The 22,283-nt window shown below is 42.1% G+C and overlaps 1 protein-coding gene across 4 annotated transcripts in view; it reads right to left on the bottom strand.

The window, feature by feature from the left end:
- The window catches only part of MGA (MAX dimerization protein MGA), a 159,336-nt gene extending 138,355 nt beyond the window's left edge, over positions 1-20,981 (bottom strand). For 2 of the 4 annotated variants that reach the window (XM_054532609.2, XM_063716590.1), the window contains exon 1: positions 20,615-20,981. The gene's annotated coding sequence lies outside the window, so the exon portion shown is untranslated. Of the gene's footprint in view, positions 1-20,196; positions 20,398-20,614 lie in introns of those variants that run through there. The other 2 variants (XM_054532610.2, XM_063716589.1) reach the window with 2 other exon arrangements.
- Between the last annotated feature and the right edge of the window lie 1,302 nt (positions 20,982-22,283).

The following is a 22,283-nucleotide window of genomic DNA, read 5'->3' as shown; positions in this document are numbered from 1 at the left end:
ATAACAGTTACATTGGTCCCAGCTACTACGGAGGTGGAGGTGGGAGGATCACTTGAGCCCAGGAGGCAGAGGCTGCCGTGAGCCAAGATTGCACCACTGCACTCCAGCCTGGGTAACAGAGCAAGACTCTGTCTCCAAAAAAAAAAAAAAAAATACCATAGGAGGGCAAGGTCAGGAAGAGACCACTTAGGAGATTAAATAATGATCCTTAACACAATGCCTGGCATATAGTAATCTTCCCTTAATAGGTGGCTACCAGGCTGGGCGTGGTGGCTCACGCCTGTAATCCTAGCACTTTGGGAGGCCGAGGCGGGGGGATCACAAGGTCAGGAGATCAAGACCATCCTGGCTAACACAGTGAAACCCCGTCTCTACTAAAAATACAAAAATTAGCCGGGCGTGGTGGCACGCGCCTGTAGTCTCAGCTACTCGGGAGGCTGAGGCAGAAGAATCGCTTGAACCCGGGAGGCAGAGGTTGCAGTGAGCTGAGATCACGTCATTGCACTCCAGCCTGGGCGACACAGCAAGACTCCTTCTCAAAAAAAAAAAAAAAAAAAAAGGTGGTTACCATATTGATTTTTGGTGACTGACTTGAGTGTTCAGCCCCCTTCAGTAACATAGAGAACTACCTTGCAGGGAAACAAATCAAAATGGTAGTGACCCTTGACTCTGTCTTCTCTGGGTTCTGGTACAAACAGCAAAACAGAGAAATGAGGGAAAAGTAAATTCTAGAGCCATGATGACTGAAATTTTCAACAATATTCTAAACTTTGTCAGTAAATACCTCAAACAAGAAAAACATATCAAACTATGAAATTTCATGTGTCTCCTCTGTGAACATATTTAAAGCAAACAATATAAAATATGTATTTTTTAAAAAGGCTAAGATGGGAGATATGATAGTAGTAAAAGCAAAATCCTAAATTACAACTTAAGAACTGACTTCTGGCCAGGCACGGTGGCTCACACCTGTAATCCCAGCACTCTGGGAGGCCAAGGTGTGCGGATCATGAGGTCAGGAGATCAAGACCATCCTGGCTAACATGGTGAAACCCCATCTCTACTAAAAATTCAAAAAATTAGCCGGGCGTGGTGGCAGGCACCTGTAGTCCCAGCCACTCGGGAGGCTGAGGCAGGAGAATGGCGTGAACCCGGGAAGGCGGAGCTTGCAGTGAGCCGAGATCACGCCACTGCACTCCAGCTGGGGCGACAGAGTGAGACTCCATCTCAAAAAAAAAAAAAGAAAAAAGAAAAAAAGAAAAAAGAACTGACGTCTTATTTGTCACTAACACATTATACTAGTTTGGAAGAAAGGCTTATATCCCCAGGACCTGTTCCCTACCATGGAACAAGTGAGTCACAGAAAACCTGCCTTAGGCTCTTGAAGAATAACTACTAGGTAAAAAATGCATTTACATAATCCACCTCTCTTCATAAACTCATTTAATCTAAGGCAAAATTTGTTATATGTCCTCCAATCTCCTTACTGATAGCTACTATTTCTCCTTCATCTCAAGATAGAAAAAAAGTCATTTTGACTGGTTTCCATCATTCCAAACAGAGCCATATTACGGCTTTTGTGGGCCTTGGGCACTTTTGCTTTATTGAGCTCCTTCCTGCACAAAAAAAAAATATTTTAACTGTATTTTGGCCAGGTGCAGTGGCTCACGCCTGTAATCCCAATACTGAGAGGCCAAGGCAGGAGGATCACTTGAGCCCAAGAGTTCGAAGCTACAGTGAGCTTACAATCATGCCACTCTACCCCAGCTTGGGTGACGGAGCAAAACCCTTTCTGTAAAACTAAAAATAAAGCCTGGCCAACATGGTGAAACCCTATCTCTACTAAAAATGCAAAAATTAGTTGGACATGGTGGCATACCCCTATAATCCCAGCTACTCGGGAGGCTGAGGTTGGAGAATTGCTTGAACCCGGGAGGCGGAGGCTACAGTGAGATCGTGCCACTGCACTCCAGCCTGGGCAACAGAGTGAGACCCCGTCTCTAAATAAATAAATAAATAAAATTTAATTGAAATTATATTTTTATGGCTGTATTGACACAAAAACAAATATATGAAAATATTTTGTTTCACCTAATAGTTTTTTTCTTCTGATTTTACAAGAGACTAAAACATTATCATAGACCCCCTAAAAGTATTGTGGGCCACATACGCATTGTGCCTGCTATGCTTAATGGATGGTTATCCTTGCTTCCAAAGCCCGTCACCAAATCTTGCTCACCTTTTAACAGCACTTGTATAATTACCTCCTTTCATATTTGGCTCAAACATTAGTCCAAGTCTCCTTGCCAGGAAAAGTATACTATAAACAATTCATTTGTAAAGATGATAAAATTAATATATTTCTGGTTATTTTTCCAGCAGGGGGAAGAATTTAACAAGGCAGCTCACCTTTTTTCACCTGGTGGACAAAACACCAGGAAAATGGCCAGCTGAACTTAAGGCTGAAGTTAGGGGGCAAGGCAAGTGTATCTCATCTAATCTTAGGCTCATCAAAAATAAAAACATTTCTGCCGGGCATCGTGGCTCATTCCTATAATCCCAGCACTTTGGGAGGTTCAGGCAAGCCTTGAGCTTGAGCCTGGGCACATAGCAAGACTCTGTCTCAATAAAAACAAAAAAATTACTGAGTTAGAAACTTTTTTAATTATTAAAAAAAAACATTTAAACAAATAATTAATGACTTTTATGATTCCCTATTTCCCTTAAAGATGACATAAAAGGTCTGTTCCTACCCACATCTTTACTAATACGCCACTCAGAAGGCAGAGTGTCCTCAAAAAAGAAAATTAAGGAGAATCAGAGGAAATTAAGTATGCTTTTGCATAAAAATATAATCTGAAAAAAAATCTGCTCTTTTCAAATATCCTATTTCAAATGACACCAATATTGATCTAATTATTTTAAATTTTTAGTGGCAATATAAAATGCTGGTTCCAAGAACACACTATTTAAAATAAAAGGGAAGTTATAACACTTTAAAAGAACTGAAAAGTAACCTGCAGTGTTAAAAAGCTTTCACTTGAAAAATATAAATACAGTTAGCAGCTTGGAAAACATTGTGACTCACACTAACATATGCATAATCCTGGTAAGGGGTCACCTGGGTGGAGGAAGGTACACATGTATTCTATTGTAACCTCCAACTCAGTGAATGCAACTGGGAACCAAATTCTCTATTTTTTTTCTATTTTTATTTTTAATTTTATGGGTACATAGTAGGTGTATATAATATTTATGCAGTACATGAAGTATTTTGATACAGGCATACAGTGCATAATAATCACATCATGGTAAATGGGTATCCATCATCTCAAGCATTTATCATTTCCTTGTGTTACAAACATTCCAATTATACCAAATTCTTATGTGACTCCAAACCTCTATTTTAGGCTCAGGGCTACTGAAAGATCCCATTTCCATTCCTTAACCCTAAAAATCTCTAGTATCATTTCAAGTTATCCCAGACTTTGTCTCTGCAATCAAAATTTCACACCATAGGAACCCCACAGTACCAAAAGGTGGTTATGGACTGTCAAAACTACAGAAAGGCATTTTAGTGAGATGCCTCAGTAAGATGTTGATGATGATAACAGCAACAATTATATGCAAAGCACTGTTTTTAGCACTTTATATTCTTTATCACATTAATATTCAAAACAAGCCTAAGGTAAGTACTACCATCTTCACTGTACTGATTAGAAAAAGTGATGAGAATTTAAGCAACTTGTAAGACATACAGAGAAAGTGCTAAGAACCAAGAGAAGTCTCCAGACAGAGGGAGACAGGGAAAGACTGGTTTAAACAACAGATCAAGAGTCAAAGGCTGGGTGCGGTGGCTCACACCTGTAATCCCAGCACTTTGGGAGGCCGAGACGGGAGGGTCACGAGGTCAGGAGATCGAGACCATCCTGGCTAACATGGTGAAACCCCGTCTCTACTAAAAATACAAAAAAATAGCCAGGCGTGGTGGCGGGTGCCTGTAGTCCCAGCTACTCGGGAGACTGAGGCAGAAGAATGGCGTGAACCCGGGAGGCGGAGCTTGCAGTGAGCTGAGATCACGCCACTGCACTCACTCCAGCCTGGGCAACAGAGCAGGACTCCGTCTCAAAAAAAAAAAAAAGAGAGAATGGAGCCAGGCACATTGGCTCACTCCTATAATCTCAGAACTTTGGAAGGCTGAGACGAGAAGATTGCTTGAGGCCAGGAATTCAAGACCAGCCTGGGATAATAAGACCCCGTCTCTAAAATAAAAGAAAAAAAAAGGATCAGAATAACAAAAGATTTCTCGAAAGGAACATTGGAAGACAGAACCACGGCTTTCAAACATTCTGAAGGAAAATGATTTCCAGCGTAGAATTCTATTATTCTATCTTCACGGATGGTAAAGATAGTGGGTCTACGATGGCAGTCATTACTACTAGGCCTGATGCAATAGACATCACTCTAGGTATTTTTTAATAATTTCAATTTTTGGCCAGGCACTGTGGCTCACACCTCTAATCCCAGCACTTTGGGAGCCCAAGGAGGGCAGATCACCTGAGGTTGGGAGTTCAAGACCAGCCTGACCAACATGGAGAAACCCCATTGCTACTAAAAATACAAAATTAGCCGGGGTGATGGCACATGCCTGTTAATCCCAGCTACTTGGGAAGCTGAGGCAGGAAAATCGCTTGAACCTAGGAGGCGGAGGTTGCGGTGAGCCGAGATGGCTCCATTGCACTCCAGCCTGGGCAACAAGAGCAAAACTCCGTCTCAAAAAAATAATAACAATTTGAATTTTTATTTTACATTTCAGGGTACATGTGCAGGTTTGCTACATGGAGATATTGTGTGATACTTAGGTTTGGGGTACAGATGATCCTGTCACTTAGGTAGTAAGCATAATACCCAATAATTAGAGTTTTCAACCCTTGTCCCCCTCCTTCCCTACCCCCTCTGGTAGTGCCCAGTGTCTACTGTTGCCATCTTTATGTCCATGAGCACCTAATGTCTAGATTCCACTTATAAGTCAGAACATGTGGGCCAGGTGCAGTGGCTCACACCTGTAATCTCAGCACTTTGGGAGGCCCAGGCAGGCAGATCACCTGAGGTCAGGAGTTCGAGACCAGCCTGGCTAACATGGTGAAACCCTGTCTCTACTAAAAATACAAAAATTAACTGGGCATGATGGTGGGCGCCTATAATCCCAGCTACTCGGGAGGCTGAGGCAGGAGAATTGCTTGAACCTGGGAGGCAGAGGTTGCAGTGAGCCAAGATCACTCCATTGCACTCCAGTCTAGGTGACAAGAGCAAAACTCCTTCTCAAAAAAAAAAAAAAAAAGTGGGAACATGTGATATTTGGTTTTCTGTTTCGGTGTTCATTCACTTAGGAAAATGGCCTCCAGCTGCATCCATGTTGCTGCAAATGACATGATTTCATTCTTTTTTATGGCTGCATAGTATTCCATGGTGTATATGTACCACATTTTCTTTATCCAGTCCACTGCTGATGGGTACCTAGGTTGATTCCATTTCTTTGTTGTTGTGAATAGTGCTGCAATGTGCCTGTGTCTTTTTGGTAGAATGATTTTTCACTCTAGGTTTGATGTCTGCTTCTGTAAATAGTTTTATTGAAAGACAGCCATGTCCATTGATTTACATATTGTCTGTGACCACCTTTGTGATATAAAAGCACAGTCAAGTTGTTGAGACAGAGACCCTCTGGTCCACAAAGTCTAAATATTTACTATCTGGTCCTTTACAGAAAATGTTTGCCTTCCTGAAACACTGAGGAGAAAGAAAAAGGTTAACATCCCTTGGTCTATGATATCCCAGTGATATCCATGAGATATTATAGTGACATCCATGAGAAATGAACGGCTGATGGGAATAAGAATTTGGTTACAGTTTTGGAAAACTGGGGTAAAATTATAATGGCACATTTTCCTGGAAAAAATAGGTTTTCAATAGTTTCTGAAGACAGAGCCATGAGATCAGTTTCTGATTTTTACACAAGTACTTACTCTCCTGCAATTTCAGGAATTCTGAAGAAAGCATCTAGAAAATGTATAGTCATCAGCCGGGCACGGTGGCTCAAGCCTGTAATCCCAGCAATTTGGGAGGCTGAAGCAGGTGGATCACCTGAGGTCGGGAGTTTGAGACCAGCCTGACCAACATGGAGAAACCCCCACCTCTACTAAAAATACAAAATTAGTCAGGCATGGTGGCACATGCCGGAAATCCCAGCTACTCAGGAGGCTGAGGCAGGAGAATCACTTGGACCCGGGAGGCGGAGGTTGTGGTGAGCTGAGATCGTACCATTGTACTCCAGCCTGCACAAGAGTGAAACTCCGTCTCAAAAAAAAAAAAAAAAAGAAAAAAGAAAAAGAAAATGTATAGTCATCACTGAATTATTTGGAGAATATTACAAATTTTATAATACTTTACAAAATTTAAAATATATATTTTATAATATAAAATGTGCAGACTTTGCACAAGCAGTAAGGACAGTTAAAAAAAGAAGTTAGCAAAATATAAAATAAAATTAAAAATAAATTTTTTTAAAAATGTGTAGACTTTCGGCCGGGCGCGGTGGCTCATGCCTGTAATCCCAGCACTTTGGGAGGCTGAGGCGGGCAGATCACAAGGTCAGGAGATGGAGACCATCCTGGCTAACACGGTGATTCCCCGTCTCTACTAAAAATACAAAAAATCAGCCAGGCATGGTGGCAGGCGCCCCAGGAGGCGGAGCTTGCAGTGAGCAGAGATCGCGCCACCCAACTCCAGCCTGGGCAACAGAGCAAGACTCCATCTCAAAAAAAAAAAAAAGGTGTAGACTTTCCAGAGGTTTCACTTCATTTATTCTCTGCCTACCCATCTTTTGAACATTTTGCTACTTATTAGTACCTCCAATGAAGAAGGGCAGGGAAAAACAAAAATATACAAAAGGCAAGCTAGCCAGTTCTGTTACATTACCAGGTAAACATTTACTGGGAAAAGAGTTGGAAGCTGTTATAATGTTTTAAATACCTATTGTAATATTGTAATATATAAGAAACGGATATTTGGTCTCTACCTCCAGTTCCTGAGATAAAACTCTTAAGATCTTTATAATTTCCTGAGTGATAGAAGCCTTTAAATCCCTTAGAATTTCCTGGGTGACAGGAGCATATTTTATTCTAATAAGGCAACTTGCCAGGAGAACCAACCATGTGATTGGAAGGTTGAAACTGTGATTCCCACCTCACTCCCACCTCCTGATAGTGAAGAGGAGCTGAAGGTTAAGCTGATCACCAATGGCCAATAATTTAATCAATCATGCTTACGTCATAAAGCCTCCACAAAACCCTAAAAGGTCAGGGTTTGGAGAACTTTTGGGCTGCTGAACATAGCGAGGTGCCAGGAGTGTGGAGTGCCCAGGGAGGACACAGAAACTCCACACTTCTTCCTACAGACTTTGCCTTATGCATCTCTTCCATCTGGCTGCTTATCTGTATCCTGTATAAGATTCTTTACAATAAATGGATAAACACAAATAAAGTGTTTCCCTGAGTTCTGTGAGCCATGCCAGCAAATTAACCAAACCCAAGGAGAAGGTTGTAGGAACCTCCAATTTATAGCCAGTTGGTCAACACAGGTCACAACCTGGGACATGCAATTGGCATGTGAAGTGGAGACAGTTTTGTGTGGTTAAGCCCTTAACCTATAGGATCTGACACTATCTGCAGGTCGACAATGTTACAATTGAATTATAGGATATCCTATTGGCGTCTACTGGAGAACTGTTTGGTGTGTAAGGAAAAATCCAACACACATCTGGTGTCAGAAGTGTTGAGTAGTATGTGAGATCAGGAAAAAGCAGTTTGGTTTTTCCTATCTGTTACACCTACAAAGTAAGTTCAATATGACCCAACAATGGGACACATGTACAAGAAACCCTAAATTGAATGTGTGGTATCTAGATTCTGAGAGGAAGTAATTCCTCTATATGCTGGGCTGGATTGCTTAAATCTAGAAGAGCGTGTCCTGTTTTGGGTACAATACTTACAGAGGACCAGAGGTGGCCAATAATGGTGGTGAGAATATGCAAAAACCATGCTGCACTAAAAAAAGGCTGGGGCTGGGTACAGTAGCTCACGCCTGTAATCCCAGCACTTCGGGAGGCCAAGGCGGGTAGATCACTTAAGGCCAGAAGTTCAAGACTAACCTGGCCAACATGGCGAAATCCCATCTCTACAAAAAATTCAAAAATTAGCCGGCGTGGTGGCACATGCTTATAGTTCCAGTTACTCAGGAAGCTGAGGCAGAAGGATCGCTTGAACCCGGAAGGCAGAGGTTGCAGTGAGGTGAGATCGAGCCACTGCACTCCAGCCTGGGAGACAAAGCAAAACTGTCTCCAAAAAAAAAAAAAAAAGAATTAGGAATTTTCTTTTGTTGTTGGTTTTTTTTTTTTTTTTGGAGACAGTTTAACTCTTGTTGCCCAGGAGTACAATGGTGCAATCTCGGCTCACTGCAACCTCAACCTCTGCTCCTGGGTTCAAGCAATTCTCCTGCCTCAGCCTCCCAAGTAGCTGGGGTAGGGCAGGCACGCGCCACCACACCCAGACAATTGTTCACCATGTTGTTCAAGCTGGTCTCAAACTCCTGACCTCAGGTGATCCACCCACCTCGGCCTCCCAAAGTCCAATTACAGGCATGAGCCACCACGCCCACCAGGAATTTCCTTTTACCTTTTGCTTTAATTTAATGTTAATAAACATTACTATAACATTAAGGCCAACAAAAAGAAATGTTTCCACATTCGATTCATGAAACAATAAACAAATATTTATTTAAAACTATCGTAAGCCAGGCACTGTTCTAAGACAGACAAAATCCATGACCTCTAGGAGTTTATATTCTAATGAAGAACCTATAAAATAAATAAGCAAATAATAATATAATTTGTGATACCTACAATCTTACCACTGACAACTTTTTATTCCTCTTAATTTCCGTGTGTGTGTCTTTGTGTGTTTGTTTTGAGACAGGGTTTCACTCTGTCTCTCAGCTGGAGTGCAGTGGCGCAATCATGGCTCACAGTAGAACCCATCTCTTTCAAAAATTTTAAAAATTACTCCCGGCATGGTGGCTCCCACCTTGGCCTCCCAAAGTACTGGGATTACAGGCCACCACAGCACTTTGGGAGGCCAAGGTGGGAGGATTATTTGAGCCCAGGAGTTTGAGACCAACCTGGGTAACACAGTGAGATGCCACCTCTATTAAAAATAAAATAAATTTAAAAGTATAAAAAACAAATAAAAATAAAACATAAAAAATTATTTTTAATTAGCCAGGGGTGGGGCCAGGTGCAGTGGCTCACTCCTGTAATCCCAGCACTTTGGGAGGCCAAGGCGGGCAGATCACCTGAGGTCGGGAGTTCGAGACCAGCCTGACCAACATGGAGAAACCCCATCTCTACTAAAAATACAAAATTAGCTGGGCATGGTGGCACCTGCCTATAATCCCAGCTACTCGGGAGGTTGAGGCACGAGAATCCCTTGAACCCAGGAGGCAGAGGTTGTGGTGAGCCGAGATTGAGCCATTGCACTCCAGCCTGGGCAACAAGAGCAAAACTCCATCTCAAAAAAACAAAATTAGCCAGGGGTGCTGGGTGGCACAAAATCCCAGCTACTTGGGAGGCTGAAGCAGGAGGATGGCTTGGGCCTGGGAGGTCAAGGTTGCAGTGAGCTGTGCACACACCACTGCACCCCAGCATGGGCAACAGAGCAAGACCGTCTCAAATAAGAGAGAGATCTGAACAGGAAAAAAAAAAAGTACATATTTTCATATTTGAATTATAAAAGTGGCTTTTTTTTTGAGAAGATAAATACATAAGCACAAATAATAATTTCTAATGTGCCAACTATCACTGTTAGCGTGTTGATACGCTTCTAGGTTTCTTTTTTTTTAAATGGCAAGTGTTGGGTTTTTTTTTAGCTCAGATACGTTTAGAAAAAAGATAATTGTATTTATCTTTCACCAGAAAAGGAGAATCTAAAACAAATTCTGACTACCTTCAGACTGTAATATTGAGACGAAGTTTTTGAATAAGTCAGCCATACTAGGAAAAGAAAGTGTGGCAGGAGTAAAAGAGGGTGCTCAGCAGGGACAGAGGCACCCAGCAAGTGAGCAGGAATCCATAAACTATAGTCCCAAAGGCCATGTTCTGCCATTTGTTTTCATATGCCCCGCAAGCTAAAAATGATTTTTTACATATTTTAATGGTTGAAAAAAATCAAGGTAATAAAATTTTATGACATGTAAAAATTATATGAAAGGCCAGGTGCAGTGGATCACACCAGTAATCCCAGCACTTTGGGGGGCAGAGGCGGACAGATCACCTGAGGTCAGGAGTTTGACACCAGGCTGGCCAACGCAGTGAAACCTGCTCTCTACTAAAAATACAAAAAAAATTAGCCGAGTATGGTGGTGCATGCCTGTAGTCCCAGCTACTCGGGAGGCTGAGCCAGGAAAATCACTTGAACCCAGGAGGCAGAGGTTGCAGTGAGCCAAGATTGTACCACTGCACTCCAGCCTGGGCAACAGAGTGAGACTCCGTCTCAAAAAAAAAAAAAAAAATTACATGAAATTCAAATTTCAGTGTCTATATATAAAGTTTCCTGAAACACAGCCATTTCATTTGTTTGTGTATTATCGTCTGTGGCTGCTTTTGTGCTGTTATCTAGCAAATGGGCTCGCTGCCCACTATGCATTGAAGCCAATACTATGGCACCAGCTTTTTTTTTCCCCCTATCTCCTACAGGAAGGAGACCTCCTACAGGTAGGAGGCACCAGCTTTTGAGAAAAGAAACGCTTTCTTGCAAGGCAGACTAGTGAGGAAACAGGAGGCCCAGCTCAAATCTATCTCCCTGATTTGGAGTCTGGGACAAGTTTTAAGAGGTTGGAGGGCAAGGGAAAAGATCTGGAAATGTTGGCTTGCCAAGGTCCGATTGGAGGGCTTCAAACTTAACCATTTCGGTAAGGTATGCTGAGGCGAATTTTAGCCCTGGATCTTTACAGCCAATGGACCCGTTGCTTCTGAAAAGGTTCCAGCATTCAAGTTCTGGTCATGTCCCAGACTTCTTGGTTCTGCTGGGGGAAGAGAGGAGGGATGTTGGTTCTGGGTGTTGTTAGAGATCAAAGCTTTTTCTATTGTGCATGCCCAGGCTACATGACTTGCAATCTTGGCTCTTTTATATCTACAAAGTAACCTGACATTCTGTTATCAACAGAGTAGACACTCTCTGGGCTGGTCCTGCAGTTTACTACCACAACAGAATTGAGTAGTACTTAAAAGAAAAGCTAAGGCCCATAAATTAAAATATTTACTATCCAGTCCTTTAGAGAAAACATTTGCCAGCCCCTCATCTAGAGGCCTGAAAGTAGTACACACATGTATTATGGATAAAACAAGTTGCGTATGAGGGAGACATATGGCGTGAGATAAACTATGAGGTAGTGAGCTTTATGTGTCAAGCTAAGTAAGGAATCTGAACTTGTCTCAACTTGATTCCATTTACTATGCAAAGCCACTAAAGAATTTTATTGAGAGTAATTTGATCAGATAAACCTATGTAAAGACAATTATCTTTTTTATAAATGTATCTGAGCTAAAAAAAACAACACTTGCCATTTAAAAAAAAGAAACCTAGAAGCATATCAACACGCTAACAGTGATAGTTGGCACATTAGAAATTATTATTTGTGCTTATGTATTTATCTTCTCAAAAAAGCCACTTTTGTAATTCAAATATGAAAATACGTACTTTTTTTTCTGTTCAGTTGGTCGCCTTTAATGAAAATACATATTTTTAAATTCAGATTCATATACACACACAAAATTTGTTCTCCACGTTCTCTTTCTCCCCCTCCACCCCTTTAAGTGGAAAGACAAAGTATGCGGAGGAGGAACCTACACATAGCAAAAAAAATGAAAGTGTACCTCTGTCACACTTGTAAAGGATAAATCACATTCTACCATTTCAAATTATGTATTTTATTTTTTATTTTTCATTTTTATGTTTTCATAGAGATAGGGTCTTGCTATGTTGCCCAGGTTGGTCTCGAACTCCTGGCCTCAAGCAATCCTCCTTCCTTGGCCTCCCAAAGTGCTGGGATTACAGGTGTGGGCCTATGTACTTTCTTTATAGACATGAAAGAATAAAATGCTTGGATGCAACATTGTGGCAGAGAACTCTTCTTATATATGGCTTTTATCATATCAAACAAAGAGCTAAATCAATATCTTATTGAAACTAGAAACGTTAAAGGATAAGAGAAAATGCAGAACTTCAAGTCAAATTAAAATGTTGAAAATTGATGTAAGACTGCATATAACCCTGAGAATATAATTATGGGCTTAAGAAATGCAGTCCCTGATTTATACTACAGTACTTTGCACTTACTGATATATTGCTTGTTAATATTAAATTCCTTCCTATGTTTCAGTTCCTCAACTAAATTGTCAGGGCTCATGTGCAGAGAACTATGCCTTTTATTTCTTTTGTGTGTCCCCCACACTGCACCTCATACAATACCCATATATGGCAGGTACTCAATACATGCTTATGATTGAATGACAAAATAATCAACCCTACTTTGGACTCACAGGCTGAAAAATCTTCACACCTACAATTCACACCAGTAAGCCTCCTTCTATCCAACAATTTAAAGGACATTCCTGGGGTGAGTACTGCTGATTCTACTGGATTTATCACATTAGGTTCCGTCTCCAGCAAAGAGCTCAAAGTACATGTGTACTGTTACAATAGAATTCCCAACTACTGAGAAGGTGGGTGAAAGTGGGCAAGTGAAGGAAAAATCTATTATAATAGCCTGCCTCCAAAGAATAAGCATTATTCAGCCCTAGAGAATAAAACATTCCTAATATGTCTCTGAACTAAGACTCCTAACTGACATTCACTAAACTTCGTACTGGCTAAATTATGCCACAATGAATATCACTAAAACCAACAACTTGACATAATAAAAAGATCCTAAAAATCTCAGCTAATGATCCATATGATCGTGTATTGTAAGATCTAGTTTTTAATTACTTATTCTTTGGCCAAAGCAAAACTTTTAAACTTTTTCAATGCATTATGATTAAGCATCTACCACATGCCAAGCACTGGGGAAACAAATGAATTTTTTTAAAAGCCAAAATACCAACTGATTTTGTATTTTGCTATAAATTGAAGTATAAGCAACAGCATTGAGGAAGTACCATGCAGTGAAGAGGTCAATTTTATCCGCGAAATTGGGGAAAATTACATAGCAAATTTAAGGTGGACATTCAAGACTGAGTAGGAGTTTGAGGCAGGGCAGCAGGAGGAGAAAGAGTAGTCCAGGCCAACAGGGGGTTATAAAGGAGCCAAGCACATTGGGCACAGTAGGTGTGATAAAGAGGAGAAAAGATAAAAAGGAGCGAGATGACGTAGAGTACTCAGACAATGAAGGCTCTGGTATGCTAAGCTAAGAAGTCTGGGGGTTTATGTCCTCAAACAATGGAGAGAAAGTAGAAATCTTCAGACAGGAAAGTGACAAAAACATGAGGATTCAAGTAACAGGAAGAGCCTAGTAACATTATAATCATCTCAAAGGCATTATTCAGTGTTATACTATTTACATGTTGCTCAGTCAATTTGGTCCTGATACCAATACAAAAGAAATTTAAGTATATATTACAATCTATCCCACTCCATGATATCAGTAGTCTCAGGGCTCAGTCATTGGCCCTCTTCTTTACTCCCTAGCTGACCTAACCAGTTACATGTTTTTGTTTTTAGTTTTGTTTTTTTGAGACAGGATCTCCATTTGTCGCGCAGGCTGGATGGAGTGCAGTGGCACAATCTCAGCTCACCGCAACCTCCCGGGTTCAAGAGATTCTCATGCCTCAGCCTCCCAAACAGCTAGGACTACAGGCGCGCACCACCACACCCAGCTAATTTTTTGTATTTTTTAGTAGAGACAGGGTTTCACCATGTTGGCCAAGCTGGTCTCAAACTCCTGACCTCAGGTGATCCACCTGCCTCGGCCTCCCAAAGTGCTGGAATTACAGGCATAAGCCACCATGCCTGGCCCTGAAATCATCTTATTAGCTCATTGCCTACCAAAATATAATTTCCATGAGGGCATGGACTTTGTCCTGTTCACTGCTCAATCCTTAGCACCTGGCATGCAGTAGGGCTCATTAATTATTTGTTGTTGAATTGTAAGATTTTACCTAATTGATCTAAACTATCCGATTTATATTTTCATCCTATTATGAATAATTGAATAATTCCTTTCCTACCTTTGAATTTAGATCCAATTCTTGATTACCAGAATGTTCTTAAAACAGAGTCCTAAAACAGCTTAAAGACTGTTATAATAAGCTATATGGTACTAATGCCTTTAATTCCTTTCTACAATTAGCCCTTCAGGCAACTTCATCATTATTTTTCCTTGATTATAATATCCACTATCTTTTTTCTATATTATTAGGCTTGTCAATGTATTACTTATTATAAATGCTACTGGTAGACATGTGTAGAATATCAACAAATATTTACTTTTATATTGCAAGTAACAAATTTTATTAATATTAGCTATAGAAAAGCAAACATTTAAAAACCAAACTGACAGCCAAGTGATCAAGGTCACATCAATAGTGACAATCATGTTGATACTAAGTACTCTAATCCCAGTCTAATGATGAAAAAAGCATCAAATCCCAATTGAGTAACATGCTACAGAAAACCTGACTGGTATTCCTCAAAAGTGTCAAGGTCATCAAAAATAAGGAAAGCGTGAGAAACTATCATAGCCAAGAGGATCCTAAGGAGACATGACTACAAAAAGTACTGCGTTATCTTGGATGGAATACTGGAACAAAAACGAGACATTAGATAAAAAGGAAATCTGAATAAACTATGGACTTCTGTTAATAATAATGTATCATTATTGGTTCCTTAATTATAATAGGCTGGGTGTGGTGGCTCACACCTGTAATCCCAGCAGTTTGGGAGGCCAAGGAGAGCGGATCGCTTGAGCTCAGGAGATCAACCTGGGAAACATGATGAAAATCCATCTCTACCAAAAATACAAAAAAATTTAGCTGGAGGTGGTGGCACACGCCTGTAATCCCAGCTACTTGGGTGGCTGAGACACGAGAATTACCTGTTATTCCAGCTACTCAGGAGGCTGAAGTGGGAGGATCACTTGAACCCAGGAGGCAGAGGCTGCAGTAAGCAGAGATAGTGCCATTTGCGCTCCAGCCTGGGTGACAGAGAGAGACTCCATCTCAAAAACTAAAATAAAATAAATTATTTTAATTATAGTAAATATACTATACTAACATAAGATTTTAATAATGGGAAAAGCTGGAAGGGAAGCTAGGTATATGAAAACTCTCTCTGTAGTCTGCAATTTTTCTATAAATCTAAAACTTTTAAAAAATAGTTTTTTTAGGCCGGACACAGTGGCTCACGCATATAATCCCAGCCCTTTGGGAAGCCAAGGCAGGTGGATCACCTGAGGTCAGGAGTTCAAGACCAGCCTGACCAACGTGGAGAAAGCCCGTTTCTACTAAAAATACAAAAATTAGCCGGGCGTGATGACGCATGCCTGTAATCCTAGCTACTCGGGAGGCTGAGGCAGGAGAATCACTTGAACCCGGAAGGCAGAGATGGCAGTGAGCTGAGATAGCGCCACTGCACTCTAGCCTGGGCAACAAGAGTAAAACTCTGTCTAAAAAAAAAAAAAAAAAAAAGGTTGTTTTAGAGCCAAGTGTGCAGCTGCAGTCACAGCTACTTGGGAGGCTAAGGCAAGAAGATCCTTTGAGCCCAGTAGTTTGAGACCAGCCTGTGCAACATGGAAAGACCACTTGTCAAAAAAAAAAAAAAAGACGAAAATAGTTTTTTCTAATCCAATTCATCCAAAATCCTACTGCTTAAAAATGTTACCATTAGCTTATGTTTGATATTTATCTTTTTAGACTTCTATGTACAGTAATTCTCCTCTTATCCCCATAGGATACATTCCAAGATCCCCCAGTGTATGTCTAAAACCTAGGAGTATTGAACCCTATACACAGTATTTTTTCCTATACTTACATACTTACCTATAATAAAGTTTAATTTATAAATTAGGCACAGTGAGAGATTAATAACTAATAAAATATAACAATATACTATAATAAAAGTTATGTAAATGTGGTCTCTCAAAATATTTTCAGACCACGGTTGACAGCAGATAACTGAAACAGAAACCATGGATAAGGGAGAAGTACTATAAAGGGATATATACAAGTATATTTCTACAAAAATGTGATCCATAATTTTGTAACCTGCTTTGTTCACTTATCACATGCTTTCCAAGTCATTAATAGAGATCTGTATCATGTTTACCAGGTACAAAGTACTCCCCTCTATAAAGGCACCGTATTTATTTTTTTATTTTTATTTATTTATTTTTTGGGACAGACACTCTGTCACCCAGGCTGGAGTGCAGTGGCACAATCATGGCTCACTGTAGCCTTGACCTTCTGGGTTCAAGTGATTCTCCTGCCTCAGCCTCCTGAGTAGCTAGGACTACAGGCATGTGCCACCACACCAAGCTGATTTTTGTATTTTTGGTAGAGACAAGGTTTTGCCATGTTGACCAGGCTGGTCTCAAACACTTTCTCCACGGAGCAAGTGTTTAGTATGTGCCTGCTGAGTGACTTTGTAAAGATTCAAAAAAAAAAAACTCTTGGCCTCAAGGAATCCTCCTGCAACAGCCTTGTTCAATTTTTTTTTTTTCTCACAATTTGCCAGGCTTTGCTGATTACTGGATCTCCTCAACCTAAAAAAATTGGCTGGCACATAGTAAACACTCAATAAATATAAATGAATACTAAATAAATAAATTTGTCTTTTAACTTTATCGTGTTTCTGCCAACTAGACAGATGTTTTTTGTAATAACTGTATCAATCTTTGTCATCTTTGTCTTTATGGATTCGCCTTGACAGTCATGCTTAGTAGAACAGCTCCTTTCTCTTTTGCTGAGCCTGGGTCTCACTCTGTTGGCCAGTCTGGAGTGCAGTGACACGTCACAGCTCACTGCAGCCTCAACCTCCTGAGGTCAAGTGATCTTCCCATCTCAGCCTCCTGAGTAGCTGTGACAACAGGGACGTGCCACCACACCAAGCTAATTCTGAAATTTTTTTGTACAGATGGGGTCTCACTCTGTTACCCAGGCTGGTCTTGAATTCCTGGGTTTGAGCAATCCTCCCACCTGGGCCTCCCAAAGTGCTGGGATTATAGATATGAGCCACGTGCCTGGCCTCATCCTATTTCAAGACTGGAAAACTGTTTTCCCAGTTTTTTAAAGTAGTAATTTTCTGATTTCACATTTTATATTTTAATATTTAATTTGGGCCAGGAGCAGTGGCTCACTCCTGTAATCCCAGCACTTTAGGAGGCCAAGATGGGAGGAAAACCTGAGGTGAGGAGTTCCAGACCAGCCTGGCCAACATGGTGAAACCCCGTCTCTACTAAAAATACAAAAATTATCAGCCAGGTGCGGTGGCTCAGGCCACCCACCCAGCACTTTGGGAGGCCAAGGCAGGGGGATCATGAAGTCAGGAGTTCGAAACCAGCCTGGCCAATATAGTGAAACCCTGTCTCTACTAAAAATACAAAAATTAGCTAGGTGTGGTGGCAGGCATACTCTGCCTGTAGTTCCAGCTACCTGGACCCTATCTCTACTAAAAATACAAAAATTAGCTAGGTGTGGTGGCGGCGGCATAGTCTGCCTGTAGTCCCAGCTACTTGAGAGGCTGAGGCAGAAATCACTTGAACCCGGGATGCGGAGGTTGCAGTGAGCTGAGATCGCACCATTGTACTCCAGCCTGGGCGACAGAGCGAGACTCCATCTCAAAAAATAAAATTAAAAATATATATATATATAAATTACCTGGGTGTGGTGGCCTGCACCTATAATCCCAGCTACTTGGGAGGCTGAGGCAGGAGAACTGCTTGAATCCAAGAAGCAGAGGTTGCAGTGAGCTGAGATCATGCCACTGCACTGCACTCCAGCCTGGGCCACAGAGTGAGACCCTCAAAAAAAAAAAAAATTTAATTTGGCTGGGCTCGGTGGCTCATGCCTATAATCCTAACAACTTCAGAAGGCCAAGGCTGGAGGATCACTTGAGGTCAGGAATTCCAGACCAGCATGGCCAACACGGTGAAACCTCGTCTCAACTAAAATTACAAAAATTAGCCGGTGTAGTGGCGGACACCTGTAATCCCAGCTACTCGGGAGTCTGAGGCAGGAGAACTGCTTGAACCCAGGAGGCAGAGGTTGTGGTAAGCACCACTGCACTCCAGCCTGGGGGACAAGCCCGAAACTCCCTCTCAAAAAATATATATATAATTCACCTAGATTCTTTTTTTTTTTTTGGAGATGGAGTTTCACTCTTGTTGCCCAGGCTGGAGTGCAATGGCGCGATCTCCGCTCACCGCAACCTCCGCCTTCCCGCTTCAAGCATCCCAAGTAGCTATGATTACAGGCATGCACCACCACACCCGGCTAATTTTGTATTTTTAGTCGAGACGGGGTTTTTCCATGTTGGTCAGGCTAGTCTCAAACTCCCGACCTCAGGTGATCCACCCGCCTTGGCCTCCCAAAGTGCTGGGATTACAGGCGTGAGCCACCACGCCCGGCAATTTTATTTAAATTTTAAGGTACAAATCCCATTTTTTCTCCAAACAGTTGATTGTTCCAACATAATTTTGGAACACCTTCCCTACTGATATAAAATACCACCTTTATAACACTAAGTAACCTTATATATTTCTAGATTATTCTGTTTCACTACTCTTGTGTTCCAGGGTTGCTACTTACATTTTGATTATCATAGCTTTATTTGTATATTCTCTAGTACAAGTCCTTTCCTCATTCTTCTCTTCCAAGAAGGTTCTTAATTTCTAGGTTTACTTTTTCAAATGAATTTTAAAACCATCTTGTCAAATTTTCAAAAGGAAATCTGGTTGGAATCATGTAAAACTGCCAGCCAAATCTCTCTGTTGCTATTTTCCTCAGTGGTAAAATGGAGATAACAGTACTTACCTCGTAGGTTTGTTATGAGAACTAAATGAATTAAATACAGTAGAAAGTATTTAGACCACCAAGCCAGAAAGATGTTAACTATAATAATTACTCAAAAGTGACAGCTATTATGATTGCTCAATAAATGTTTTCCAGATGTGTTCGCACAAAATTCGAAGACTCTTTTTAAGATAAATTAAAATGTATCATAAAACATAAGCAGTGGTATGGAAAACATACAATTTATACTTTTCTTCACCAACGCCTTGACCCGTCTTTGGTGAAATGAAGAGCTAGAACTGGGAGGAGAGACCAAGAAAAATACCAAAGGCTGGTTGGTACCAGGTCTCAAAAATTTTACAAAGATAGCCCACCAAGTGGAAACGAAGACTTCTAGGCCCTTCTAGTCAGTGTTATGGGGCATCAGCATTTCACTTTTAAATACTATTTCCCCATCTCCGCAGTTATGACAATAGTAGTTACCTTTTGATTTCCTCCCAGAAAATACACAGGGATTAGATGTCTAAAAGACAATATTTTTCAAATGAGGTCGTGGGCCCCTATAAAGTATAAATGGGAATGATAAAGATGGACAGACACGCCCAGAATATTATAACAAATTACCTCCACCAGCTTTCCCACATCACTGTAATGATTGAGAGGGGCGTGGCTGTGGGTTTTTTTATTTGGGGGGGGTGGTTGTCTCATTATAATTGTTAAGAATTTGTTAAATTTTTTTTATCTGCATGAAATTGAGGTGAGGAAGTCAGAGGCCGTATGAGGGACCCTAAAAGGTGATCTCCTCTACCGAGCTGAATGAGAAATGGAAGCCGAGGGTGGCAAGATGAAACTAGCCAAAGGCCTGGATCCCAGGCCTCCGAATTCCCAGATCTCGGCTCATCCCAGTACACCACACAGCTTCTCACCGACGCTTGCCACGCTTCGATGTGGGAGGAGTAAAAACAGGCAATCCGACCGCAGCAAAGACGCTGGAAAACCACAGGCCGGCGCAGTCGAAGGCACGTGACCCGCCACGCCCCCCACCCTCCCCCTGCCCCGCGCCAGCAGCACGCGCTGCCAACCTCGTCATGTGACCTTCACGCGGCCCCAGCGCTCCCCCTGCTTGGCGACTCTTTCCAGCAGCCATTTTGCTGAGAACTTGTCGTCTGTGCTCACCGCGGAGCAGAACGCCACGAAAAGCCGCGGCCAGAATTTACAGGCCGCACACGCGCTTCGAAAGACCGCTCAGGCCGTCAGGGCCCGGTCGAACCTCACTGAACACGTCGCACCCCGGGGCGCCGGGGAAAGCTGTGGGTGCGCCTCGGCCTGAGATTGGCTGTGGTGTCCACGTGACGCCTCAGCCGCCCCCCCCCCCCCGCCACCCTCTCCTTCCCCCCAACTCACAAAAACACCCAGACTCTTAACACTTCGCGCCAAGAACACGCCACCAGGCGCGTGGGGACGGGCGTAGCGCGTGGCAAGCAAGGCGCCTGCGCGTACCTGCCCGGGCCGACCGCAACCGACCCACGCGCCGCTCCGCTCGCGGGTCCCGGAATCCTCGCGCTGCTGGACCACCCGGCTAGTCATTGGCTGCCAGTGCGGGTCACGTGCTGGTCGCAGGCCCGCCCCTACCCGCTAATCACCTGGCACAGAGCTCGAAGCGGCGCCGAGTCGTTCGCACGCGGAGAGGGAGGGTAGTTGGAGGGCCATCCTTTTCTGCCGTTATGGATTTAAACCCATAAAGAGGAAACGAGAAACCAGAGGCTCAAAGCTAAGGAAGCTCGCACCTACCGGCTTAACTTCGCACGCCTCTCCAGGAGCCGGGAACCATCGCCCTTGGGCGCTCCCCGATGCACGCCGGGATACGCCTGGCGCCCCTCGGTGTGCTGCAGAGCATGCCGGGAAAGGCACCTCTCCCGATCTCCTGGCGCTCACCTCCCGGGCGTTCCTTTCGTGTCCCCTTGAAAGCCCGGTCCTTGGGCTTGGAATGAGACGGTTTGGGTAATTATGGGAGTGTGGCGAGGTATACCAGGCACTTTCAGCCCCTCCTCTCCCACTTGTTTGATCTGTGTGGTCTTGGGGAAACCGTTTAACCTTTCTCCACGGAGCAAGCGTTTAGTGTGTGCCTGCTGAGTGACTTTGTAAAGATTCAGGGGAAAAAAAAAAAACCAGCAAGGGTATTTGCCTGCAAATGAACTGCCAGCCCTTTCCTGGCCAGTGAAAAAGAATGCTAATTTAAATGCAACTTACCAGGAGCCCCACTTGAGAGTGGAAATGGCACTTAGAATTTCCCTTGGGATAGAAGATGAGACCTTTCTTGCTAAACTTATTGCTACTGTTGGGGAAAGTAGGGGTGGTAAGAGCACGAGGCGTTTTAAAGGAGGCGGGGACCTGTCTGTATCACAGTTACTGGTTCCACCTCGTACGAAATATAGTATATTGGAAACGAGAAAAAAAAACACCGTCTCCTAACTCAGAAAAAGTGGTCATGCATCAGAACCAATTAACTCTGTAACGTATTCACAAACTGCCCTTCAGGTCAAAACCTAATGTTTTACTCCCATGAAATCCCCACTTAAAACAATTCACACCTTTTCTGCTTTGAACTCCATTCTTCAGCTTTGCCGGATTTTAGAACGATTTCATCAATTCTTAAAGAGATGATTAAGCTTGAAGAATTTGACTAGCGATGGTCAAGCTCAAGAGCTCTTATTTATAGATTAAAAGTTAAATGTATTCATTTATAATGTGGTTATCAAGCCAAAATATAGTTTGGGGCACCCTTTTCTAATTTCAAGGTACTTCATAAGCCTAATTATCAGAAAATTATTCCCTGACTAGAAAATCAAAAGAAAGGGTATTAGATGATCATACGTAATAAAAAGCATTAAATTGTAAGCATATGATGTTACACTTGAAGTTTATAAAACATTCCAATATTCTTCATTATATATAATCCTTATAACAACTCAGAGAAAAGTGCTATACTAGTATTATCATTTTCTGAGTCAGTCTTGAGTGGGAATCTGGAAAAATGTATCTTAACACGTTCTTCAGGCAATTGTTATGCACAACTGGGTTTGGGACCTATTGGCTATAGTGGAAAGAACCCAAGGTTTGAAGTCAGACAGATCCATGTCAACTTGCAGCTCTTTTTCTTCCTGCACTC

This window comes from Pongo abelii, chromosome 16 (assembly GCF_028885655.2).
Source record: "Pongo abelii isolate AG06213 chromosome 16, NHGRI_mPonAbe1-v2.0_pri, whole genome shotgun sequence".
Taxonomy (NCBI): domain Eukaryota; kingdom Metazoa; phylum Chordata; class Mammalia; order Primates; family Hominidae; genus Pongo; species Pongo abelii.
This window is presented reverse-complemented; position numbering and strand designations above follow the sequence as displayed.